The sequence below is a fragment of the Antechinus flavipes genome, chromosome 2 (assembly GCF_016432865.1).
Source record: "Antechinus flavipes isolate AdamAnt ecotype Samford, QLD, Australia chromosome 2, AdamAnt_v2, whole genome shotgun sequence".
Classification (NCBI taxonomy): Eukaryota; Metazoa; Chordata; class Mammalia; order Dasyuromorphia; family Dasyuridae; genus Antechinus; species Antechinus flavipes.
In genome coordinates this window covers 586,355,521-586,379,757 of record NC_067399.1, presented here as the reverse complement: position 1 = coordinate 586,379,757, position 24,237 = coordinate 586,355,521, and the positions used below count along the sequence as shown (strand labels likewise).

The 24,237-nt window shown below is 35.0% G+C and overlaps 1 protein-coding gene across 3 annotated transcripts in view; it reads left to right on the top strand.

The window, feature by feature from the left end:
* The window catches only part of SORCS1 (sortilin related VPS10 domain containing receptor 1), a 714,896-nt gene that overhangs the window by 275,879 nt on the left and 414,780 nt on the right, over positions 1-24,237 (top strand). The window lies entirely within an intron of this gene.

The following is a 24,237-nucleotide window of genomic DNA, read 5'->3' as shown; positions in this document are numbered from 1 at the left end:
TTACATTGGGGAAGTTTCACTATGAATTCCTTTTATTTCTTTAAGATATTTCAAATTGTCATATATCATGAATAGGGGAAGTATTAGAGCTTATGCGTGTTTGAAAACAGCATTGTTGCCATGCTGTATTTTCTTGATTTTAATCAGTTTCATACTTCAAAATCTTCTTTATAGTATTTTCCTTTTATTTACCATGATTCTAAGCTTCCAATAGATCCTGACTTTGGTGAAACAAACACCATGAAATAACTTTTACAGAGAGGTTCACCTGCCTTTTTAGGTCTACACACAAAAACAAAATAGATTGTCTGTTAAATTTATTTGTGAAGATTGGCAAAATTTCTTTTCAACTGACTACCTAATTTCCTTTATAATCAAAGAGACTAAAAATTGGTGGGGGGAAAGAATTAGAAGGGACTCTAGAGGTTCTAAATATAACTGAAGCATGGATTCTTTCAATGGAAAGGCTAATAATCATCCAATCTTTTCCCAAAAATCCCCAATGGCAGACATCAAATCACATTATTCAGCTTTATGTCAGGCTAGATTCCTCTTGTGCAAAGTAGCTTTCATGGAGTAAAATAAATGCCATATCTTGAGTTAAAGAATTTGGGTTTGATTTCTGCTCTGTTTCTTACTACATTGTACTACTTATTACATATGATATTTGGTATGTCACTATATCTTTCTAGGGAGAATCCTTAACTGTTATGGGCCAGAACTTGAAACAAGGTGCTAAGTCAGTGGAATTGATAGAGACAATGATTATGTACTTGGTATTTATCAGAGTTCACACTTCGAAGAGAGCATATATAAGCTAGGAGCCTCAACCAGGATGCACTTTGGGAGATTCAGAGCCAGGAAATTCACAAGTCAAGGAGATTCACAAGTCAGAGGACAGAAGCCCACAAGACCACTCTTGGAGGCAGAGTCAAATTCATTCCAACTTCTACCTTTGTGCTGGCTGGAGATTCGGAAGGATCTAGAGGCTGAAGAAGCAGAGGCAAAGGACTAGAGGCAAGATCCTGAAGGCCTCCAGAAAAGCTAGTAGAGCCCCAAGTGAAGGAAAGAGAAAATAAAGGATTTGGACTTTAATTCCTGGCTACATTTAGGGTGATTACTCTGAACTGAAACTAAGGCTGCCTCCAGAAGCCCCCCCCCCAAGAAACCTGCTCCCAGAGAACATTATATTTTAGAAAAGAACATTACACCTAATTTAATAAATGAAAAAAAAATCACTAGATTTCTTCTAGTTCTAAATCCTATGATCTATGTGGGAGTTACTAGGCAGAGAAAATATGGGACTTTAAGCTATGTATTCTCATCCATTTTTGATAGAAGGTTTTGGGAATGTTGAATTTGTAGGGTCAACTTCTCCATCAAGGAAGTTGACAAACAAGGAAGTTGTGCATGTTAATTAGTGTATATGTAGCATCTCAGTGAGGTTTTTAGAAACACTGGCAGATCAATGCAGAAATCTTTTTTAGTTCCTCTTTTGAATGGGTCTGACACTCTGTGAATAGGGTGAATAATGGGAGAGCAACACTATTATTTAAATACATTGTCATAGCATTTTTTCCTAAATTGAGCTATGTTTCCTTAATGGACACCAAACATCAAACTCCTATAAAAATGAAAAGAGAAGCCAAACTTTTTTTTTTTTTTCCATCAATGTTCTTAGGCACATAAAGAGAAGCCAGTGTATTGGAAAATGAAAAGATAAGCTGCTCTGTTTCGATGTCAGTCTCTTACAGCAGTCATTCTCTTTCTTCCTGAAGGAATGAAAAAAAAAATCAGTCTGAAACCTCAAATTAAGCCTGTTATTCTCTGAAGACACACCATGACAGTTTTCCCCACTTAGGAAAGAGCGCTCATTTAAAATATGTATAAGGCAATAAATGAAAAAAAATTATCCCAAATGCTGATCCCAAAGTTGTTTGTTCTCTGTAGTAGGACCCCAAAATGATATTTCAAGTGTAGATTGTACTAAAGGCGAGGTATTTTATAGAGTGAATCTATAGATTCCAATCTATAGATTCCTTTTTTTTAAAGGCTCTGTCAACCCACCTGTCTTCAAACAACTGCTTATCATTATGCATGATGTAAGTGGGGGACAAAGCAGCATTGAATTATAAATTTTGAATGGGATCTTTGAGATTATTTAACACAAATCCTCACTTTGCATATGGGGAAAGTGAGTCACAAGTGAATTTCTTAGTGTAATATAAAAAACGAACGGTGGAAGTTGAAGTTGTGTTCAGGTTTTCAGGAGCACATTGCCTCCTCAGGTCTCATGGAAAAGTTGCTCAGGAATGAACCATTACTTTGACTATATCATAAAATATATTGTAAAGGGAAGGAAGAAGAAATAAAAAAATAAGAAGTGTTATAAAAATCCAGGGAGGAAAAATATGTAGGAGAAAGGGGGGCTCAGTAGTATCAGATGTTGATGGAAGGTCACATGGGACAGAAAAATATACCATTGGATTTGGAAATAGGATTCTTAGTGATCTTGGAGAGAGAAGACTATGTTAAATGATGATGTAAGAAGTCAAATTTCAAAAGAATTAAATAAATGGAGTTATGAGAAAGTGGAGATTGTAAGTTTAGACAACTTTTTCTAGGAGGCTATAAAAGAAAGAAAAGATATAGGATAGCTTTGAGAGGAGAGTAGGATTGATTTTTTTTTCCCTTTAGAAATGGATAGGCTTCTAAGCAATAAAGAAAAATCAAATGAATTAGCTTCTCCTCTCTGAATTTTCAGTTACCTAATTTCAAAGAATCAAGTTCTTGGAAAGAGTAGGAAAGTATAAGATGAAGAGAGTATTTGCATGGTTAGTATTTGCAAGAAGATCTCTATCTCTCTAGTTCTGTCATCTGACACATTTAGTCCCATTGCTACAGCCCTTTAGCAGGCAGGGCCTTATTGCTAATGCCTTGGTTTTTCAAAAGCCTTTCTAAAAATCTTTTTGATTTTACTCTTTCCAAACTCTAAAATCATCTTCACATTGTTGCTAGATTTAATTGTTTAGTACATAGATAAGTCATATCACTCCAGTGTTACTCAGGTTCTCTATGTCTGACATTCAAAGCCCTTCACAATTTGACACAAGTCTACCTTTCTGATCTTGTCTGATATAATTTTTACTTTGTATATTCTATGATTCAAACTATAATGAATTGCTACTCCTAAAGATTTCTTTCACTTTTCTCTTTCTCTGTTCATGTTGTTCTCTATCATTACAAATGATACTTTTGAAAATAATTTCACCTTCAATTTACTTCATTTTCCCAGCCAGTAACTCATGGCACATTTGTCCACTAATGTTGTTTGTAGTTGACTGAAACTCTCTCAACAGAAGAAATGTGACTTTTCTTGTTAGTTGAGGAGTATTTAACAAACATGTATATTTTAAAAAAATGTAATAAAGCTTCTTTTTCTTTTAAGTAGAATTCTGAAAGCACTATAGCATAGTAAACAATGTAAACTAGTATGTCACATCTCAAAATTGAGAGATATTTTAAGTAAGATATTTAAGAAAATGCAGCCTATTCTAACAGGATAAATATTTTAAACTATTTCACCTCTCATTAAAGAAAGCAAAAAGCTGTCATTGACAAAGTGACACACACACACACACAGAATAGATGTACTTTTAATGAAATTTCTAATTCTAACTTGATATAAACTCAATCTATCCAAAATGACTTAGTTAACTTAATAAAAATGTTTTATCAGTTACTCTAAAGGAAACAAACAGATAACTTGTTTACAAAGAGAAATGGAGCAGAATACAAATCTTCTTTTCCCAAGATCTTGTTTCATTTTCTTCACATTATATCATATGGACTGGAGTTCCATGCACTAAACCCAAGAATGAAAAGCAAGGAAGAAACAGAGGGAGAAAGAGGGTGGAAGGGTTAGGACACAGAGGAGGGAGAGGCAAGACAGAGAGATGACAAAGGCAGAGAGATTCAATGGTAATTAACATTTACATATCATTATAAAAGTTTCCTCTCCCATATTTCTTTATTTTCACTTTGAAATTCTTTCCCTTTCTCCCTTTCTCCCTTTTACCACCCATTTAGAAGACAAGAAATATGAAATCCATTATATTGGGGCTTTAGGCCCCAATGGATTGTAAAGTTCTGGATGACACATCAAAATGTCCCCTACTCAGTTAATGAGCTTCCTTCTAGTATGGAGTCTGACATTGATTAGGCCTTAATCAGACAGCATATTGTTGACACTGTTTTGTTTGTATTGTCATTTGGGATTCAGAACAGGAAAAATGGAGGGAGAAAATAAAGATAATCTGACAGACCAATTAGCTGAGATTTTTTTTACCCCCTGTACTCAGAGATAACTTCCTCATCACAAAGTGGATTAAGCTCTGAAACTTGGTAGAAAATGGTAGCTTGACTATATTGAAGCAAGATAAGCTTAAAGGTTGAGATAAATAAAATGTCAAAATCCAAATACACTATCTCTGAGAAGAAATATATTCATCTTCCTTCTCTTCCCTCTTTCTGGGCTGTACCAGGGTAATCAGAACTGTGCTGCTACAGGTTTAGCTAGTGAGAAAGCCCTGAGCAATTCTTTAAGGGGATTGGAATTGTATTGTCTTAAAGGCATAGATACTTCCATTGCCCTCCAGCCTAAACAGATGTTTCTCTCTTAGAATTTAATGCTTTTTTCATAACCACATAAATAAAGTCTTTATTAGGACTTGCCCAAATGCTTGTGCCTTCACTCCTTCCTCTAAATCTCTAAAAGCACCCTTTGGGGAGAATGTAGCATAATATTAAAATATGGAGGCTAAAAGTCAAGATTACTTTTTTTTTTTTTGGTCTACTCTGGATCTTGTTAATCTTGGGAAGGGCATTTGTTCATGTTTATGTATTTCAGAATAAGAAAATAATCCAGATTTTCTTCCAAAGATTTTATAACCATAAAGTTCTTTGAGATCCTATAGTAAATAGAACAATCTGTGGGTTGAATAACATTCCCTCTGCTCCCTAGAGAGCAGCCAGATGTTCATGGTGTCTCTGACAGAGGAAAGCTGCCTTCTATGTATATAACAGGACTCACACCTTGGCTTGACAGTGCAATAGGTGATTCCTCTTTTTTTTTTTTTTTTTTTTTTTTTCCCTGCTGCAGAGAGATGCAGAATGAGGAAAGGAGGTGGGGGAAGGGGGTTGGTGGTAGAAGGTGAAGGAGAGTTTGTACATGCTTCCAAGGACACTACAATAAAAACTGAGTGCTCAGTAACTCTAAAAATAGGTATGCTTTAGACAAGAATGTTTGCCCTGGGAAAACATACCCCAAAACATGGAGTGGTTTTTTTTTATATATATACTATAAATAATTTTCTTTCTTTCATACTATTCCACAAGGAGTATAACCATTATGCTCATAACTTGCACGCTTCCTGAATACAGGAACCATGTCTCTTATTCCTCATAGAAAGTCGCAGAATTTCTTCTATGACCAACCAATCTTTGTTGAATTTATTTGCTACATTTTTACAGTTGAGGAAACTGAGACTAAGAAAGTTAAATGATATGCTTATGATTATACAGCAAATGTCTGAGGCTGAATTTGAACTCAGGTCTTCCTAAGTCCAGGTTCCCTACTGGTGTCTACTATGCTTCCTAGTATTTCTTTTACGTACATACGTACATATATATGTATATATACATATTTATGTATGTATGCATGTTTGCATGTATATGTGTATATGTGGAGATAGGCAAATAGATAAGATAGCATAAACTTATTAAGTCTACTGGCATTCCTGGAAAGGTTAATAGTAATAATAATGAATACAAAAGCTCACAATTATATGATAGATTACATTAATGTAGAGTTATTCCCTAGAAAAACTCTGAAGAAGGGAGTTTTCTTATTCTTTTTTGAGTATTCTTATTTTTGAGATAAAGATTAAGGTTCAGTGACTTAGGATCAATCATCCTGATTTAGAAGAAGTGGTTTTAAAAGTAATCTTTTTCAATCTCTATTTTTTAAAATTAGATTTTATTTTTATTCTGAACTTAAACATTAAAAAAAGGACAGGCATTTACTTACACATAACAAAACAGAAAAAAAGAGGATTATACAAGTTACTATTATGTACAGTTTATTTTTCTTTTTATGCATATAATAGTTTATATATATATATAAATTGTAGCATATATATAGGTAGTATATATATATATATATGTATATATATATATATATATATTTGTATTTCCAGTATATATATATATATATATAGCATATATGTGTCTATATACATATACTTATATGTATATAGTAGTTTTCATAGTTTTTTTTGGCTTGTCTGGCTTTCCTTCTGATTTTTTTTCCATCATTAAAAAGAAAAGTTTCCACAGTGATTCTTCCTCTTTTTTTCTTCTCTTCTTTTTCCTTTCCCTACCTCTTCTTGCCTCTTTCTCCAACTTAGGGAGAAAAGAAATGAAAAGCAAAATTATTATAACAAATATACAGTCCAGCAAAACTAATCCTCATATTTATGTGAAATCTTGTTCTCGTTTTATGTCTTAAATACATCACATCTTTGTCAAGAGGTCAAGCCCGTTGGAATCATAGCCAAACTCCCTAATTTTTGTAGATGATGGAGCTGAAGCTGTTCATAGACTTATGTTTCTGTCTAGCTGACTTCAAAAGTCCCTTCATGCTCTAAATCTGTGACTCTGTCTGATGCAAAAATGAATAAGTGAATGAAAAAGCATTTTAAAACTTACTGTGGCTCAGTTAGCAAGTGTTAGAAAGAGAATTTGAATCCAGTCCTTTGCCATGATATTCTGCTGGGTAGCTAGGCTTCAAATATTGATCTCTGAAGTCCAAATATGACATTTTCCAACATGCCGCTCAATAGTAAGTCTTTTTCCAGGACTGAGAAGTCTAGGGTATCAAGTCAGAGACTCCAAGCCTATCCACAGAGAATAAGGGAAATCTTTTCTAGGACATCAGGAAAGGAATTTCTATTTTTGACCAATCATTTTTACATAGCCAATAGGACACTATTTATGAAGAACTTGCTCTTCTTCCTTTCCAAAGAGATTATATACTTTGCTGAAATTATCTGGACTAGAACTGGAGTCTGGACTAGAACTCTAAGCCATCTAAACAGCTTCCTTTTTAATCACCATTGGTCTGTTGAAATAAAATAGCAAGGATAGCACTACAACAAATGAAAATGAAATCAAGCATAGGTTAATAAGTAAAATTATTATCTGCTGTTCTCATATCAAATGAGATCATGAACGTGAAATATTTTGTATTGTAGAATATAAGTATAAGCTGCTTAATCACCATGATTAAGTAGCATAATAAACCTAAATCTGATTCTTTCAAGAGCTATTCAAGCTTTATAATTTCCCTTTGTTAGGATGCCCAATTCTGACCTTTTTCTCTTGGTACAAAAATCTAATTATTTCTACCATTGTAGAAATTGCCCTATGGATTAACTAAAATTCCCCTCCCTGGTTACTACTTCTCTAGAGAAAAAAAGAAGGGAACAAACATTTATTAAGTGCTTAAAATGTGCCAAGGGCAGCTAGTTGGCTCAAAGGATAGATAGTGCTGGTCCTGCAGTCTGGAAGACCTGAGTTCTAATTCCATCTCAAACACTTACTAGTGTGATCCTGGGCAAGACCTTTAATCCTATTTGTTTCAGTTCCTCAAGAAACTGTAAAATAAACTAAGAAAAGAAGTGGTAAACTGCTCCAGTATCCTTGCCAAGTAAGACTTCAAAATGGAGTCACACCTGAAATGACTTAGTAATAATAAAAACAGTGAGTTAAGCACTTTACAAATAGCATTTCATTTGATCCTTACAACAACATTGGGTACTAAGTGTTAATATTCCTATTTTATAGTAGAGGGAATTGAGAATAATGAGATTAAATGACTTTGTTCATGCTTATGAGTTAGTAATTGCCTGAAGTAAATTTGAACTTCTGTTCCTGAGACTAGGGTTATTACTCCATTGCTCCACTTAGCTGTCTGTAATATTTATACACACGTGTCATATGTATATATGTATCTATACACACACACACACATAGATATACTCATGTATATTCTTTGTCTTTCCCTATTAAAATACAAACTCAGTCTTCTATCTGTAGTGTCTAACAGACTCTGGTATATAGTAGGAACTTAGTAATTGCTTGTAAAGTAATTGATCCATAGTAAGTGTAAAAATGCTTTTTCATTCACTTATTCTTATTCCCATAAAGGACATCTATCAGATAGAAGCATAGACTTAAACAGGAAGCGACTTTTGAAGTCAACTGGTCCAATCCTCTTAGTTTGAGGAAACTAAAGACCAAAGGGATTAAGGGACTTGCCTAAAATTACACATCATAAATGGCAAAGTCAGGATATAAACCCATATTATTTAGCCTCAATTTCAATGCTTTTTCCACTTCATCACAGAAGGAAACCTTTCCACAAACTACTTTTCTAAGCAAAAGTTTTTTTTTTTAAATTTTCCCCATATCTGCATGTTCAGTTCATCAGCAAGCATCTATTAAGTGCCTACTCTGTGGCAATGTGCCAAGTTCTGGAGTACACAGACAAAACTATTAAGTCCCTGTTCTAAAAGAATCTACATTCTATTGAAGTTAAAGCCTCAGAAAGTTACACATTACACTCTGACCTGTGATCTAAATGCCAGAGAATTGGGCTAATTACCACAAGCTAAACATTTCCTGTGGGAAGAGTCATGTACTAGATATGGTGGTTCAATTAACACAAATAAAAGGAATACAGCAACATAAAACACTGGGAGCATAGCTAGTGCTAGTGTGCAGTGTGAAGTCAGAAGAATCTGGTAGAGTTAATCAGAGTAGGTTTTGTTAAGGCAGGGCTAGATGAATCCTGGGTTCCAGGTTGCTGTGGCATTTAGCAATTTTGTGTAGCTTAAATGAATTTTCATGTAGTTGCTCCTTTCACTATTATGAGTTCTTTAAGAAGTTTTAAGCACTGGACAGCATCATGGCGGGGAAATGGGGAAGGAGGGAACAGAAGTAGTCCTCCAACTTTCCTGGGTTTCTCAATTACCACTGAGCCTGCTTCATGTGTCTTGATGTCCATGCCCGGAAAGTCTAAGAAGAGGAGAAAAAAAGATATGATCAGAGAAAGGTGCTGATGTTTGAAACTATATCAAACTTTCTGCTTGGGTGACCCAGGAAGTACTTTTCTCATTTAACAATTTATTAAGTAGCCAATGAATCCTTGACACTAGTTAGTACAGCTATGCTCAGCTTCTACTTGGAGCTTTTGCATCATATCCTTTCTATAGATCCTTCTGTTTTAATCTTTGGTAATTGTAATTGAGGTCTAGACGTAAGTTGGGAACCAAAGCCCTCTAAAACTATCTGCCATTTCTGACCCTATTGTATTTCTTTTCTTGGGATCTAAAAAATTTCAATAGTGTCTGTGCTTTGCTACTGGTTCTTTTATCCAAAGTACATGTTGAGCCCAGATACTGGAGAAGTAGAAGTTATTATTTCCTTTATATGTGGAATTAATAAATCTGAGGGTTACCTCACCTACTCACCCTCGGCATCAGGAGATTTTAGATTGACTCACCTCTTTAATGTTGGGGAATACTAAATCACCTTGTTTGTTTTGCCTCCATGAATCCTTTACTCTGGAAACTCATTTATATTAAGCTAGAAGACTTGTTCTTTAGCATGAAGGCAGAGGATTAAATGATTTTTTTTTGAGATGTTTTCAGTGGACACAATTTCCTGAACAATTTTGCTTAACCACTTATGCCTTCCTCCCCCACCCCACTCTCTGTCAAACATCCCTAATATCTTTTTTTTATTATCTTCATCACTTATTTTTCTAGCATAGTTTTAGGACAATCTGATTTCTCTTTAGTCAGAAACGAAATTCTCAGCATAATTTTCTCGGAAATTTATTTCAAACACATAGAATTCTTTCTCTTAAGCTTAGAGATACTGAGGGGCTCTTGTGGACATTGTGCAAAAAGATATGAGGTTAGAATGAGATACTGCTCATGTAAGAGAAAGGAACAGAAGAAATGGAGTTAAGAGGGGCAATAAGTTTCTACTGTATTGAGCAAAATGGTGCTTCAACATAGCAGGTCAGAATACTAGTGAGCTCCAATCAAAGCATAGGACTACTCAGATCAGTGGTGAATTTTCTCCTGACCAAGAATTTAGAACAATTATGACTTGCTTTTCTAGAGATTCTGTCTTTAAAAATAAGATGTATATTTAATCCAAAGTTTTTTTAATGTATCCTTTAAATTTGCTTATTTGCTATTTTAATTAGTATTTCAAAGTAGTTTACTCTAGCTATAAAATAATGAATAGCCATAACTTCTTTTGATTTAGTTATTTTATTATCTGAGAACAGGAACTGGGGAAAAGAATGATAGACAGTCATTAGTATAGGTTTTTATATAGAGAAAGACATTCAGATTTCATTTAAATGATATCAAACCAACAATAAATAATACCTTTAATACCACTTCCCCTTCTACTATAATTTAAAAAGGACAGGACAATAAGCCCAAGATCTTCAGAAATAACAATATCTCCAAACCATCAGCCCTGCTTCCAGTTTTGCCATCATCCAAGGGTGCAACTCTTGTAGAGAAAGGTTAGTCTATACTTTCTGTCTTTCAAACTGTCCATCAACTGGGCAGTCAAGCAGCTTAGATGAAGCAACATGGAATTCTGAAAGAGAGAAAGAAAATATCTATGAATAAGTCAAACCTCCACTGTCATCTTGGTTGCCACTTTTCCTCAGACCATAATGGATATATGCCAGGACCCTGATCTGAGGAACCCTGAAAACCAGAAATCCCTCCCCTCACACCACTAGTCCTACTTTCAGGCTTCTTCATATGATTATTATTGAGAAGAGCAAAGTCTTTGGAGAAATAACCTGCCAACCTTGCTACCTCCAACATCAACTGCTGACTGTCACCCATGGATTATTTCAAGAGTTAGTGAAATGATCACATCTCCCAGAACACTATTCCTTCTTCCAATCTATCTTCCATAGCCATTGACCATGGTAGCAGCTCCTACAGAGAAATGGACAGCCATTCCCATCAAAGGAACTTAACTAAAGTAAATGGGCATACTGAATGGAACTCGAGAAAAATCAAAATCAAACTACTTTGTTCTACTAAAACTGGAGGCAAGCTAATCTGAGCCTTCCCTGCAGTATAGAAATTCTTTAATACATCATTAAGCAACAAACCTTTACATTCATCACAGTGATTATTCCAACCTTTTTGTCCCTCTTCAAACTTCTCTTAGAGTTTTCTTCCAGCACCTCACCTTCCTCCAGTACCTCACATTTGGACTATTGCAATTGTTTTCTGGTCAATCTTCCTGCCTCAAATCTTTATCCTTTTAAATCTAACCTCTATTTAGCTGACAAAGTGATTTCCCTAAACTCTCCCATATGAATATGTCTCCCTATTAAATATGATTAAATATGTCTCCATGATTAAATATGACATTTGTTTGGCTTTTAAGTTATTTTTTCCCACAGCATATCCCTTCCCTTTCCAATCTTTTGTATTTTCTTTCCCTCCACCTTCTCTATGATTCAACAACTCTGGCTTTCTCACCATTCCTCTCACACGATACCTATCTTACTCTTTTTTTACTGCCTGATTTCCATGCAGGGAGCAGAAACTGTCTTTTGCTATTTCTTGTATCTCATTTAACATCTAACATTCTTTTGGGCATATAACAGGAAATTAATAAATGCTTATTGACTCATTCTCTGCACACATAGAATGCAGTGTGTTAACTAGGGAACAGGAACTTCCCAGTGAAAGGGAGAATAGCATTATGTGGACCCTGATAGTAGTTTCCACATTCTAAGGGTAAGAACTAATGATTACATCATCCTTTAATTTGAAATTTTACAAAAGGTACACTTCCATCTCTTGATATCCAAAATTCAGCTCAAGCCCCATTTTCTACATGAGAGTATTGTAGATCTATTCAATTGTCTTTTCCCTCCCTCCCAAAAAATTACATTCACTTTCTATATATTTTATATTTTATTTTTGAACCTATTGTTTTCCTCCAGAAGTAGAGGGTATATTATTCTAGTCCCAATACCAGGCACAGCATCTATCACAGAATAAACAAACACACACATGATATATAAGTATATTGGTAAGCATATACATATGTATGTGTATATGGGTGTTTATACATGCATACTTATGGATATATTTTTACACACTCACACACACACACATATATATATACACATATATGTGTGTGCGTGTATATATATATATATATATAATTATATTTAGTTGAATTGAATTGACTAAATCCTTTAACACTCACTGTCTTTCAGAAATTTTCCCTGGGATGTGTGATAATGCATTAGTTCCTTATTCCATTCATGGTGTCATCTGGGCCCTCAACTTTCTCTATTCTGCTCCTATCTCTTCCCCTTTGGACATTTAATTCAGTGTTACTCAAAAGAAAAGCAGGGATGAGATAAATGAGAGAATCAACTGTGTGCTCTTTTGTTACTTATAAAGGTTTGCTGGTGTGAGGTTTGCTGAATGAGAAAGCTGACAATGATTGGCTCTAATGAGGTCCAGGGCTATTTCTCGATTGCATTTTTCTGATGTCCCCATCTGATCTCATTAAAGGTAAATGAAGGCTAACAGAAGATAATGTGTAAAGATGGCAGTACATGGTCTAATATACTGTCATTTTACATAAAAGAAATAATAAATGTTTATTCAAATCATCACATGTAGATTTTCATAAAAACCATAGTCTACCAGAATTGTAAAGCATTTATAAATTATATAATCTACAACCCTCTCCCATTTTACAAGTAAGCTTTTTCTGACTTTAAGCTTCTGTAAGTGCTAGATGTGTCAAGAAGAGTATAAATGAATCCCTATCTTGTTCCCCTGTTTCATCACCTCACTGGCTGCTCAGGGAATTGGCAAAGTGCTAATATGATGACTGACTTGTTTGAATTCCTATTCCTTTACCTTTACTCCTCACATTGTAACAACAGGAGGGGATAGTTTTAGTTCTGCCTAGATGGACTCAACAAACTTCTCAAAATCAATTCTATAGGCCAAATCATTTAGCCTCTCTGAGCCTCAGTTGCTTTACCTGTAAAATGAGAAAACTGGACTAAATGGCCTTTAAGTTTCCTTCTGCCCCTAAATCTATGCTCCTTTGAATCAAAGGAAGTTATATGAGGCGGAGCAGTGAACAATGCTGTGCCTGAGTTTCATAGATTGGAATTTTCTTAACCCTCAGTATCCAAGAACAAGGCATATGAAAACAATACTATTGGAGAATCTTTGCAAAATCCCTTTCTCCCCTTCCCCCCCCCCCACTTATTTCAGGTAAAGTTTTTAAAATATCATTTATTCATAGATTAAACTGATGTACTTTTTCTCCCACCTCCCAGTTTCCAAAGGGATATGGCAGCTGGAGAGTTATTCCTCAGCACGGCATTATTTCTTCCTCCTGCTGGGATGTATTAGCAAGGTCATCACCTGTGCTTTATTGGCTTCAAATAGTCTGTGATTGCAGAGGATTATGACTTTTTAGCTTGCAGAAACAGAAGATGCAATCAATTCATGAAACACAAATGCATTTTTTTTCTTTCAAAAAAATGTGTATTTATTTCTGCCAGCAGATTGGAAGCAGGACTTGAAAGAGTTGTTTGAAAAGAATTTATCTTTGAATGTTCTGTTTCATCACCTCTTTCAGCCAAGAGCATTTGAGCTTGACCAATGTGAACTTGAATCTAAGTTTCTATATTTGAAAATAATAGAATTTTGCTAAAATCCTGCTCCCTCACCCCCAACCAATAAATCACCTTAGGAAACAGACAACATACAGTCTTTTAACCAACATTCTCCACATTTTTTGAGCTTTTCAAGAACATAAAGCAAAATGACTTATATATCAGTGATTAAATTCTATATATTACATTTCACTAGAAGGAAAATTTGTGTCTTTGGAACCTATAGAAAATATCATGTTAGAGCTATTAAGATACCAATCAACAAATATTAAGTACCTGCTGTGCTCCAGGAACAATTCCAGTCATGATGGACACAAGTTCCAAGAAAGAAACAATCCCCTCTTCCACAGAGCTTATGTTCTAGTGGAGGAAACAAGTACATATATGTATTTTATATGTACATATGCTATATAAATTTGTTAATAAATACAAACATATAAACATAGGTAGGTGGCATAGTGCATAGAGTACTGGGCCTGGAGTCAGGTAGAGTCATTTCTCTGAGTTCAAATCTGCCTTCACACAGTTATTACCTGTGTGATTCTAAGCCAAGTCACTTTGCCTCAGTTTCCTTTTCCTAAAATGAGCTGGAGAAGGAAATGGTAAATCATTTTTTATCTCTGCCAAGAAAACACCAAATAGAGTCAGAAAGAATCATACATGACTAAAAACAACTAAACAGCAAATTATATACAAAATAATGAGGTTCTAAAAGTTGGGGGAAGGAATCAGGATTTGCTTCACAAAGAAAATGTGCTAGAGATTCATTTTAGAAAAAAAATAGAAGGAATCTTTTTTGAACCTCTGCAATAGGTTTGAAGGTAAGGAAGGAATTCTATTCTAAAAATAAGGGGTGGCCAATACAAAAGTATAAAGACAGGAGGTTAAACGTTTGTGTTAGCAAAATAGAGAGAAGCCTGCTTTGACTGGATTTCAGAATGTTGAAGCACAAGTAATATGGAATGAAGCTGGAAAGGCAGGTAAAGATTAAGTTGTATAGAGCTTGCAAAGCTAAATGAGTTTTTATTTCATCCTAGAGGCAATAAGAAGCCACTGGAGCTGATTATATAAGGGAGTCATATGATCAGACATGCATTTAACAAAATTACTTTGGTAGTAATGAGTAGGATGAACTGAGAGATTTGAGGCAAGGAGACCTTATTAGAGACTGTTGCAGTAATATAAGCAAGGGGTAGTGAGGGCTTCAACTACATTGCAGTAACTGCACAAGCAGAGAAAAGCAGTCAGATATAAAAAATGCTATGAAGATAGAAATAGCTGGATTTAACAACTATTTGTTGATTGATTCAGTTGGACCCAATCTACCTTATATCTACTTACATTTCTTGTGTGCTTGGGATCTTAGTCCTTGCAAGACAGAGATTCATTGTGAAGCAATGTGTTCTCTGTATGAGGGAGTGAGGCAAAACTTTGATTCTTGGATAGAGTCCATTGAGTATCCTAATATATCTTCATCTTTGTAACTAAATTCCTAGATAATTGAAAATGAAGAATTTTGAATTCAACAAAGGACAAGATGACAGAATTTGAAAATTGGCAGGTATTTCTACAATCACCTAGACTAATCTATATAACAGAAGAATTCCTACGGTATACATTATAAGTAATTATTTACTTCTGCTTGAAGATCTTCAAGGAAGGATAACCCCTCACCCTCTTAGGAAACTCATTCCAGTTTGGGACAATTCAAATCATTTTTTTTTTCTGACATTGAATCTAACATTGCCTTTTTGCAGTTTCTACCCATTGCTCCTGGTTCTTTCCTCTAGAGCAAACACAACAAATCTAATATTTTCTCTATACACAACCCTTTGAATACTTGAAGACAATTATCAAGTTCTCTCTTAGAATTAATTTCTTCACGTTAAACATGTCTAGTCCCTTCAATTATGACCTTACACCGTACCGCTCCTCTGTACAATACTCCAGAGGAAATTGAATGAGGACTTCATATGGGAGGACTCTCTAGAATTTCCCATTCAGAATCTGTACTCCTCAATACAGTTCAAAATTATATTAGCTCTTTGGCTTTCCACATCACACTACTGATTTATGTTTAGTCTATAAGCCATTGTAGTACCTTGAGATCTCTTTTAAAGCATCTGCTGCTTAAGCATGTATCCCCCATTTTATATTTGGGAACTTTATTTTTATATTCAAGTACAAGGCTTTACATTTATTTCTATTGAGTATCATCTTATTAAATCCAGATAATATTCTAACTTGTAAGAATTACTTTGGATCCTGATTCTATCTTCCACTGTTAGCTGTCTCTTCAAGTTTTATGTCTTCTACAAATTTGATCAGTATATAATCTCTGACTTTATATTTAAATCATCATTAAGAATATTAAATAGTCTAGAGCTATGTTCAAATCTTTGGGGTATTCTACTGGAGACCACCTGATACATTGTCCCTGAATCATTAACAACTACCCTTTGATTTCAGAACTGGACCTATTGATTTCATTGATAATGTGAACTATGTGGGGAAGAAACACTCTCTACCAATTCAGGTTGATCACTCTTTACAATTTATAGACTTGGAGAATATCCCAGAGTACTTGAGAAATTAATCAATTTTCCCAGGATCACTCAACCAGTTTCAGACATGGGACTTAAACCCAGTTCTTTTTAGCTTCGAGGTCAATTCTGTACCCATTATGTCATCATTGTATTAAAAATTTATGCATTCAGAAATATCTAAGACATTTATAAAAGTTATATTTGCAAAAAAAACAAATTTAACAATGAAATGCTATACATAGTAACTATGTTCCTGAAAAGTTACACACATGAAATCCAATTTAACTGCTTTTAGAAGCTTATTATTTATAATCCTAAAACAAAGATTTGTATAAAGTGAATAACACCACCTTAATTTGTCTGTTTTGTGAGTACAGGTTTTCTTAAAGCATACTTTCCTATACATAAGATGCTAAAGAGAACAAGGAAATGTAATTCCTTCATCTTCTCAAAGAATTGTCTTTCAAGTGGTTCAACACTGTTCATAAGAATTGTAAGCTTCTTCCTGGAAGAAAGGATCAGTGAGATTCCTTTGTAGTTTTAAAGATAGTAAAACTAAAGCTGGGGAAAATTGGATTTCAAAGACATATTTTAGTGGACAAACTATACTTCTAGGAGTTATTAAATATTGGTTGATCATAATGGTGAGTGGTAATCTGAATTCTCATTTCTTGATACTAAAACTTTTGTCCTAGAATCCTTGACTTAGAAGATTTCTTAGTGACTTCAAGATACTTGCTAAATGTTGGTACTTGCTCACCTCTGGGGCATTAGAATTTAGGGTAACATGTTCTCCATCTCTCCATTTGTCATGGCTAAAATATTTTGCATTAACGAGGACATAGATTTATCATCCACATTAAAAGTGTGCTCTCCCTTGCATCTAGTCATGAAATGTAGCTGTACCGCTCATGTAAATCATAAGCTTAGACCTTTTTTGTACTGTGAAGGAAAACATGTAAATCAAGGCTATGAATATTAATGTTGACATAGATCATCAATATGCCTTAAATAACCATGGCATGAACCTTGCACTGGTTTAAAAGGACGTGATGTTGGTAATTGTTCTGTGATTTTGTTAAGGGAAAGAGAGAGAGAGTGACTGGAAGCTAACTTCAAACACAGCAGGCTTCTTTTAAAAAATATTATTGTTTATAATAACAATTATGTATCATTAATATATTACATATATATGTATTTTATAGTTCAATTACATTCCGCAAGCATTTTTACAGAGCCTATTTTGTGCCAGAAATAGTCCCAGCCCTCAAGAAGTTCATAAAGTACTTTTCTCCTAGTAATTCTGTGATATAGAATATTATCTTTTTTTTTTTTTTTGGTCAATGAATAAACTGAAGTTCAAAGAAGTAAACCTAAGCTGCTATGCTTAAAACTGAAAGGAGTCTAAAAGGTAACATCCAACCCATTTTTCCCATTTTACAGAAGAGAAATCTGAAGCCTGAAAAATCTAAGCGACTTGGCTGTGGTCAAAGAGACAGAATTGGAGCCAGTATCTTTTGACTCAATATTCAGGGCTCTTTCCACTGAATTGTGTTGCCTCTTAATGTATCACAACCAATGTATTAGGACCCAGATTCCAACTCCCTATGTCTGTCTGGGAGTCCAGTGACCCCTCATATTGTCTTTGGTTTTTATTAAATAAATGCCTGTTTGCTTGATTCAACATAACTACTCAGAACTGAGATGTGATTTTCCAGGCCAGGTGCATTGTTTTTGAAGTCTCCTTCATCAGAAATAGCAATCCAAGGCAACCTGACATGTTCACCAATTATATGCCCACAGTACTAGGTTCTTGGTGATCTTCTTACCCAACACATTTTTTTGTAGAGGGCCACATCTCTGGAGAAATATACTTGAAAAAAGGTGTTAACCAATGGAATTGATGAGATGATGGTTCTCTAGTTCACATATATACTTAGTACTTAGTATGGTGATGTAATGGTTCTCTAATTCACACAAATTTAGTATGCTATAATGATGTAATTGTACTAAGGTATATAAGGGCTGAGAAAGACTGGAAATGAGACATTCTATCTTGACTATCCTCCTGGTAGCTCTCCTGCCTCTTGCACTAAGATCAAGACTGGGCCCAGAATAAAGTCTCTAGACTCTATTCCTGACCATTTTTGTGGTGTCTATTCTGCTGAGACCAAGGCCCATCGAAGAACCTCCAGAAAGCTAGCCCGAACATTACAATTTTTATTTTGAAAGAATCAAGATTTCTGTTCCTTTCTGGTTTATCAAACTGCTGCTTTCCTTCTGGAAAAGGGGAACAAAAGATAAGTATATCATCAGGAAGTGCTTGAGTCTCCTAGTTTCTTCATCAGGAATTTTCTGAGTATTTATAACATAATAAGCCACGTGTACCATGCTAGGTAGCTTCAACCCCTGGGGATGCTTGTTTTCTTATTCAGAAGACAAGATATACCACCTAAAAAAGTAAGTAATCAGACAAGGGTTAATTAACCACATAAAATGACAATCCAGGAGGTACTATAAGGCATATGTGATTACTTGTTAAATGAGGAGTACAGGAAATAAATGGTGCCATGGAGTCCGTGGGGATCTGTAAGCAGTCTAATGGAAGGATATCTTGATTCAACCCAGAAATTCCTTATTCTGGTTTTACTATACTGGTTTTACAATTATTATGCATACAAGCATAAACAATACAATACACACATATAATGTATTTACATATACAATATACATGTGTATTTGTATGTATGCACATGTCTATATGAGTGCATTGCATACATAATGCATGTATGCATACATTTATGCACATACACCAAAAGTTCTGATTATTTTAAGAAATGTTATAACATTCTAATTTTTTAAAACTTCCAATTTAAAACAATATAAAATATCCTGCAGAACATGTAACAAGGAATCAGGGAGTAAAGTCCCATTTGATAGGATTGTCTAATTAGGAGGAGGAAGTCATGGAAAGAACATATTCTGAAGCCTTGGGTTTTAATCTTGTTTCTCACACTTACTTCTTGTGCTGCCTTAGATAATCTACCTTTCCTTTCTAAACTTCAGCATGGTCAATTGTAAAATTTAAGTTAAAAAAATTATCTTGTTATAGTGCCTTAAGGTTTTTAGAATACTTAACATATATTTTCTCCTTTCAATATCACAACAACCTAAAGAGATAGGCAATTGTAATCTTGTTAGCCTCATTTTACAGATGGATTAAGTGAGGCTCAATTAAAGATAAATAAATTGCCTTATGGTCTGTGTCCTAATTAAGTGTTAAAGGATAGGATTTGAACCCTTGGCATTCCTAATTCCAAGTCCAGCACTCTATCCACCAAAATAATGGATATCAAGAGGTGCAGTAGACATAGCATTGGGCTTAGAGTCAGGAAGACTTGCATTTGAATGCAGACTCAGATGCTAGCTTTTTAAAGCAAGACTATTGACTCCAGTTTCCTAATTTGTCAAATGGGAATAATAATAGCACCTACCTCCTAGGGTTGTGATGAGGATCAAATGAGATTATATTTGAAGAGCACTTCCCTTATTGCCTGGTACACAAATATACACTGTGTAAATGTTAGCTGCAATAATAATAATCATCAATTATCAAAATTATTTTTAAGTAACTTCAGAAAGGTAGGAAGATGTCACTGTGTCTTTTTATATGGGAGACCAGGAAAAATGCCCTAAAGCAGCCTTGCCTCGGTCCCCAATTTCTGCATCCAATTGAGCTTTCCAAAAACAAGCAATTTTAGGACTATTCCCATGGCTCCTGACGAATCTGTGTGGGTTTCCAGGTATTATCCAGTTGTTATCAGCATGCAAGGCCTGGTATCACAGAGCATTTGGCATAACTCATTTTTCTGTTTCTCTTTCCACTCCCACCTTTGATTCCAGAAATGTTTTAAAAATAATGGATGGGAGTTAATAAACAGCATGGCAGGCTGCAAAAAATGAACAGCAGTGTACTCATTTTGATAGACTACACTGTCTGCTGATAATTTACCAGGGCATAGTGCTGACATCCACAGCCCCACAAGAAGAACTTATCCCAGCTCTTAAACCAAAATCATTCTTGAAAGTTTCCATTATTCATAAGGCACTCTCCGTGAAACCTGCAGGAGGTTGTCCTATGCTGAGTCCTCTGGGCTAGTGACTTTTATTGCCTGGCATTTAAAAAGAAACAAGCTAGATTCATGTGATTGTGCCACTTGACCACTCTGGGGTGATGGATTTGCGATAGGGTCCAGAACCAGGTGAAAGGGACCTTTGATCTCATCTTTGAATGGTTTCTGTTTGAATAGAGGCTTCAGGGGCTATAGGAGTCACTAGCTATAAAGTTCAAAGCCCTAGTTCATAGATATGTCCTATGGGAAAGATTCTAGACTCCTGCCTTCTCTGAGTGTAAGAAACCTTTAAATAAAAGTTCAGAATGCAACATTGTTAACCAAGAGGTCAGATCTAAGCACTATGGTATTGATCCCTTGCTTAAGTTATCAAGGATGGAAGCACAAAATAGAGATTTTCCCCTTCTACCCTCCTAGTTATAGTTGAGAGAAATTGGACCCAAGATTCCCCTCAGAGTCCATCTTTCAAAGGTGTCTTTTGGGTAAATCACACAGTTCTAGAAACCTCAGCCACTGTAAACATTTTGCTTGATGAAAAGGCCACAGAGCCTGTATCAATCATTCCATAACCACTACTATCACCTCTGATTTTAGAAATCCTGGTCCTTTAAATAACCTTGACATCAGCACTGGGGAGTCCATTTTCTCATATCTTATCTATCTATAGTTGATAACTCTTAAGCTGAGGATGGTTTTAACTATATCAAGTGGAACCTGATGTTTGCATCCCGGTCTTACTTTGGTACTTTCAATACAATTTAGCAAGCAATCATTAAATGTATACTATGTGCAAGATATTGTGTTAGACATTAGGGATACAAAGATTAAAAGGTAGTGAAGAAAAAAAAAGGAAAGAAAGAGAAGGAAAGAGTAAAACAGAGCAGAGAAGAGAAAAGAAAGAAAGTTCTTACTCTCTGAAGTCTTAGTCACCTGGGAGAAAGCAATTATCTTTCAAGTAAGTAAATACAAAGTACTCCAAAATAATTTCAAGATTAGGTGTTGATCACTGAGGAAGGTCAGAAAAAATTCTAATGCAGCATTTGAGATAAGTGAAACTAGATTTATAAATATTTTCCCAATGCCTGGAATATATAGGTGCTTAGCAAATGCTTGTTTATTGCCTCCCTCCTTCCCCTGCAGGAAAGTGTCACCTGAACTGTACTATGAACAAAACTTATAATTCTTCCTCATGGAGGTAAGAAAGCAGTACATTTCCAGTGAAGGCAATTTTATACTGAAATTTGATGAGCAAGACCATGTACTTTGAGTCAACCAAGCAGAGTGAAATCAGTATGGTGGCCCATATTTATCCAGATGCCATTTCTGAAAGGGGAATGTTGCTGGTCCAAAAGCCAAGCCAAGCATTTAAAATATGCACAAAAGTCTCGGATGCCCAGTGAGGAGTCTCTTTTCATTCTTTCCATGTACTTTGTGATTTATTAAAATCATTAAAATTAAAAATTAAAATTTATTAAAATATTATAAAATATAAAAATTATTAAAATCAGGTATAATCACAAGCACACATATGCATGCACATATGCATGTACTCTCCCCCCATACACACATATATTCTCTCCCTGAATTATTTCACAGAACCAAAGTAAGGCAGGGCTAGCAGAGGGTACTGCAGATAATTTGTATTCAGATTTACAGCAGCACTGACACTTACTTTGAGGCTAAGCTGATGACTGTTTACTCTAAAGCATAATGACTCTGTTAGGAGTGACCTTTCCTGGTGATTTTCTAACCAATCAGTCTTAACCTTTTAATTAATTAATTTTCTTAAACACCAGGAGCCTTCCCACCCTTTTCCCCCTCAGCCATCATTCATTCTGTACCATACTCAGAATTATTAGTTAAGGAATTTTAATGACCAGACACAATTTATTCTCATCTTGCTTGCTGACATCTCAGCAGCCCAACATTTTTACTTTGCTCACATGGCTTCTGATATTTGTTCATCTGGGAGAAACTTGCTGAGTGCTCCAAAATTCCACCCCATATAGAAACCCAGGTAACAAAGTTTGATTTTTCCATACAGCCTCTGTCTTTTAAAACAATAGAGTGAAAATGATTTGCCAAGCATGAATTATTACCTTTTTCAATAGCATCCTTCTTTTCTTGGAACTGATTAGGCCTCTAATCTGCCCTAGTGGGATTTCATTATTTAAGGAAAAAAGGGGAAAGATGGAGGAGAGGAAAAAGTTATTGTTTGTTTTTTCTTTCACTAAAAGGAAGAAAGAATGAATGTGTACACAAGACATATCTCTGTGGATTTTCATTTTCTCTAATAGACCATTCTGTATGCTCTTCTGGCCTCCTAGCCTAATCCCACATATTCTTTCTCCTCCCCTCCTCCTCTTCTCTCTTTGAGTCTTTCATTAATTGCAAATAGAAAGATACAGGTGATCCATGTGGGAGAGGAGAGAGAAAGGCTATGAGAAAGAATCTCAGATGAGGATTTTTAAGTTGATCTATACTGAAACAGGCATTCAGCCTTTTCTGTTTCCTCAGTATAATCCTCTTTTAAGTCTTTCCTTCAATATCACTTTTTCTTTGAGCTTGAAGCACTCCACTAATGGTGAAAAAGGTTTAAAGAAACCCAGATCTGCAGAGCAAGCTGTTGATCTCTCACTTGTGAGAGTTTGCACATTCAGAGGTGGTGTTTCAAATGCTCCATTTCACTGCTTTTCTTTTATAGCTAACTTGGCCTAACTACTCCTTTGATGCTGGGAAAAACAGCATTGCTAGAACTCTCTCCCTCTTGTTTTCAGAATAGATGGGCAGTGCAGTTATAGTTCATTCTCTGAAAGGATTAAAGATATGGAGATTAGAATTGTGATTTTAGCAATATAGAGAATTTCCAGATGGGGAGACTCTAGAACACTTTCTAAAATTTGTAATCTTAAAAAGTTGACCAGCCAACTGAGAAGTTACTTGATTTGTCCACTCTCATTCAGCCAGTATGTACCAAAAATAAGCCTTTTACCTATATCTTCCTGGTTGCAAGACTGGCTCTCTAGCTCTTATGCCATACTTCCCATTAGGAACTTTTACTTTATAGTGAAATTTTCTATTGGCTCTTTTACACTGTAAACTCTCCTAATGTATTTACAATGGTATGTGATGAATAAAAATGTATTTGCATATAATTGTCTTTTAATGCTTTTATCATATAACCAAAGCACATCTGATATTTCATTGTTTTTCCATCAAGAAAACCTTAGGACAAATCATTATCCTTATTAATTTAGGAAGACAGTTTGCACAGAAAATGGTATATTCCCCCCAGATCTGTTTTTTTCCTCAAGACATTCCAAACTAAATTTGTAATAATGTTTTCCTAAGAGAGAAGAATCTTCTTATATTAAAAAATGATTATGAATATGACACAATTAAATATGAAATTTATAGCATGAATAAATGTAACATAAGTTAAACATTACTTGAGCTGACATATTTTTATAAAGAGGGAAAATATCTTTCAGAAAATTATTGTCAGTATAAAAAGATCAATTCTGATGGACATGGCTCTTTTCAACAATGAGATGATTCAGGCCAGTTCCAATGATCTTGTGATGAAGAGAGCCATCTGCATCCAGACAGAGGACTATGGGACTGAGCTTGGATCATAATATAGCATTTTCACTCTTTTTGTTGTTGTTTGCTTATATTTTGTTTTCTTTCTCATTTTTCCCCCTTTTGATCTAATTTTTCTAGT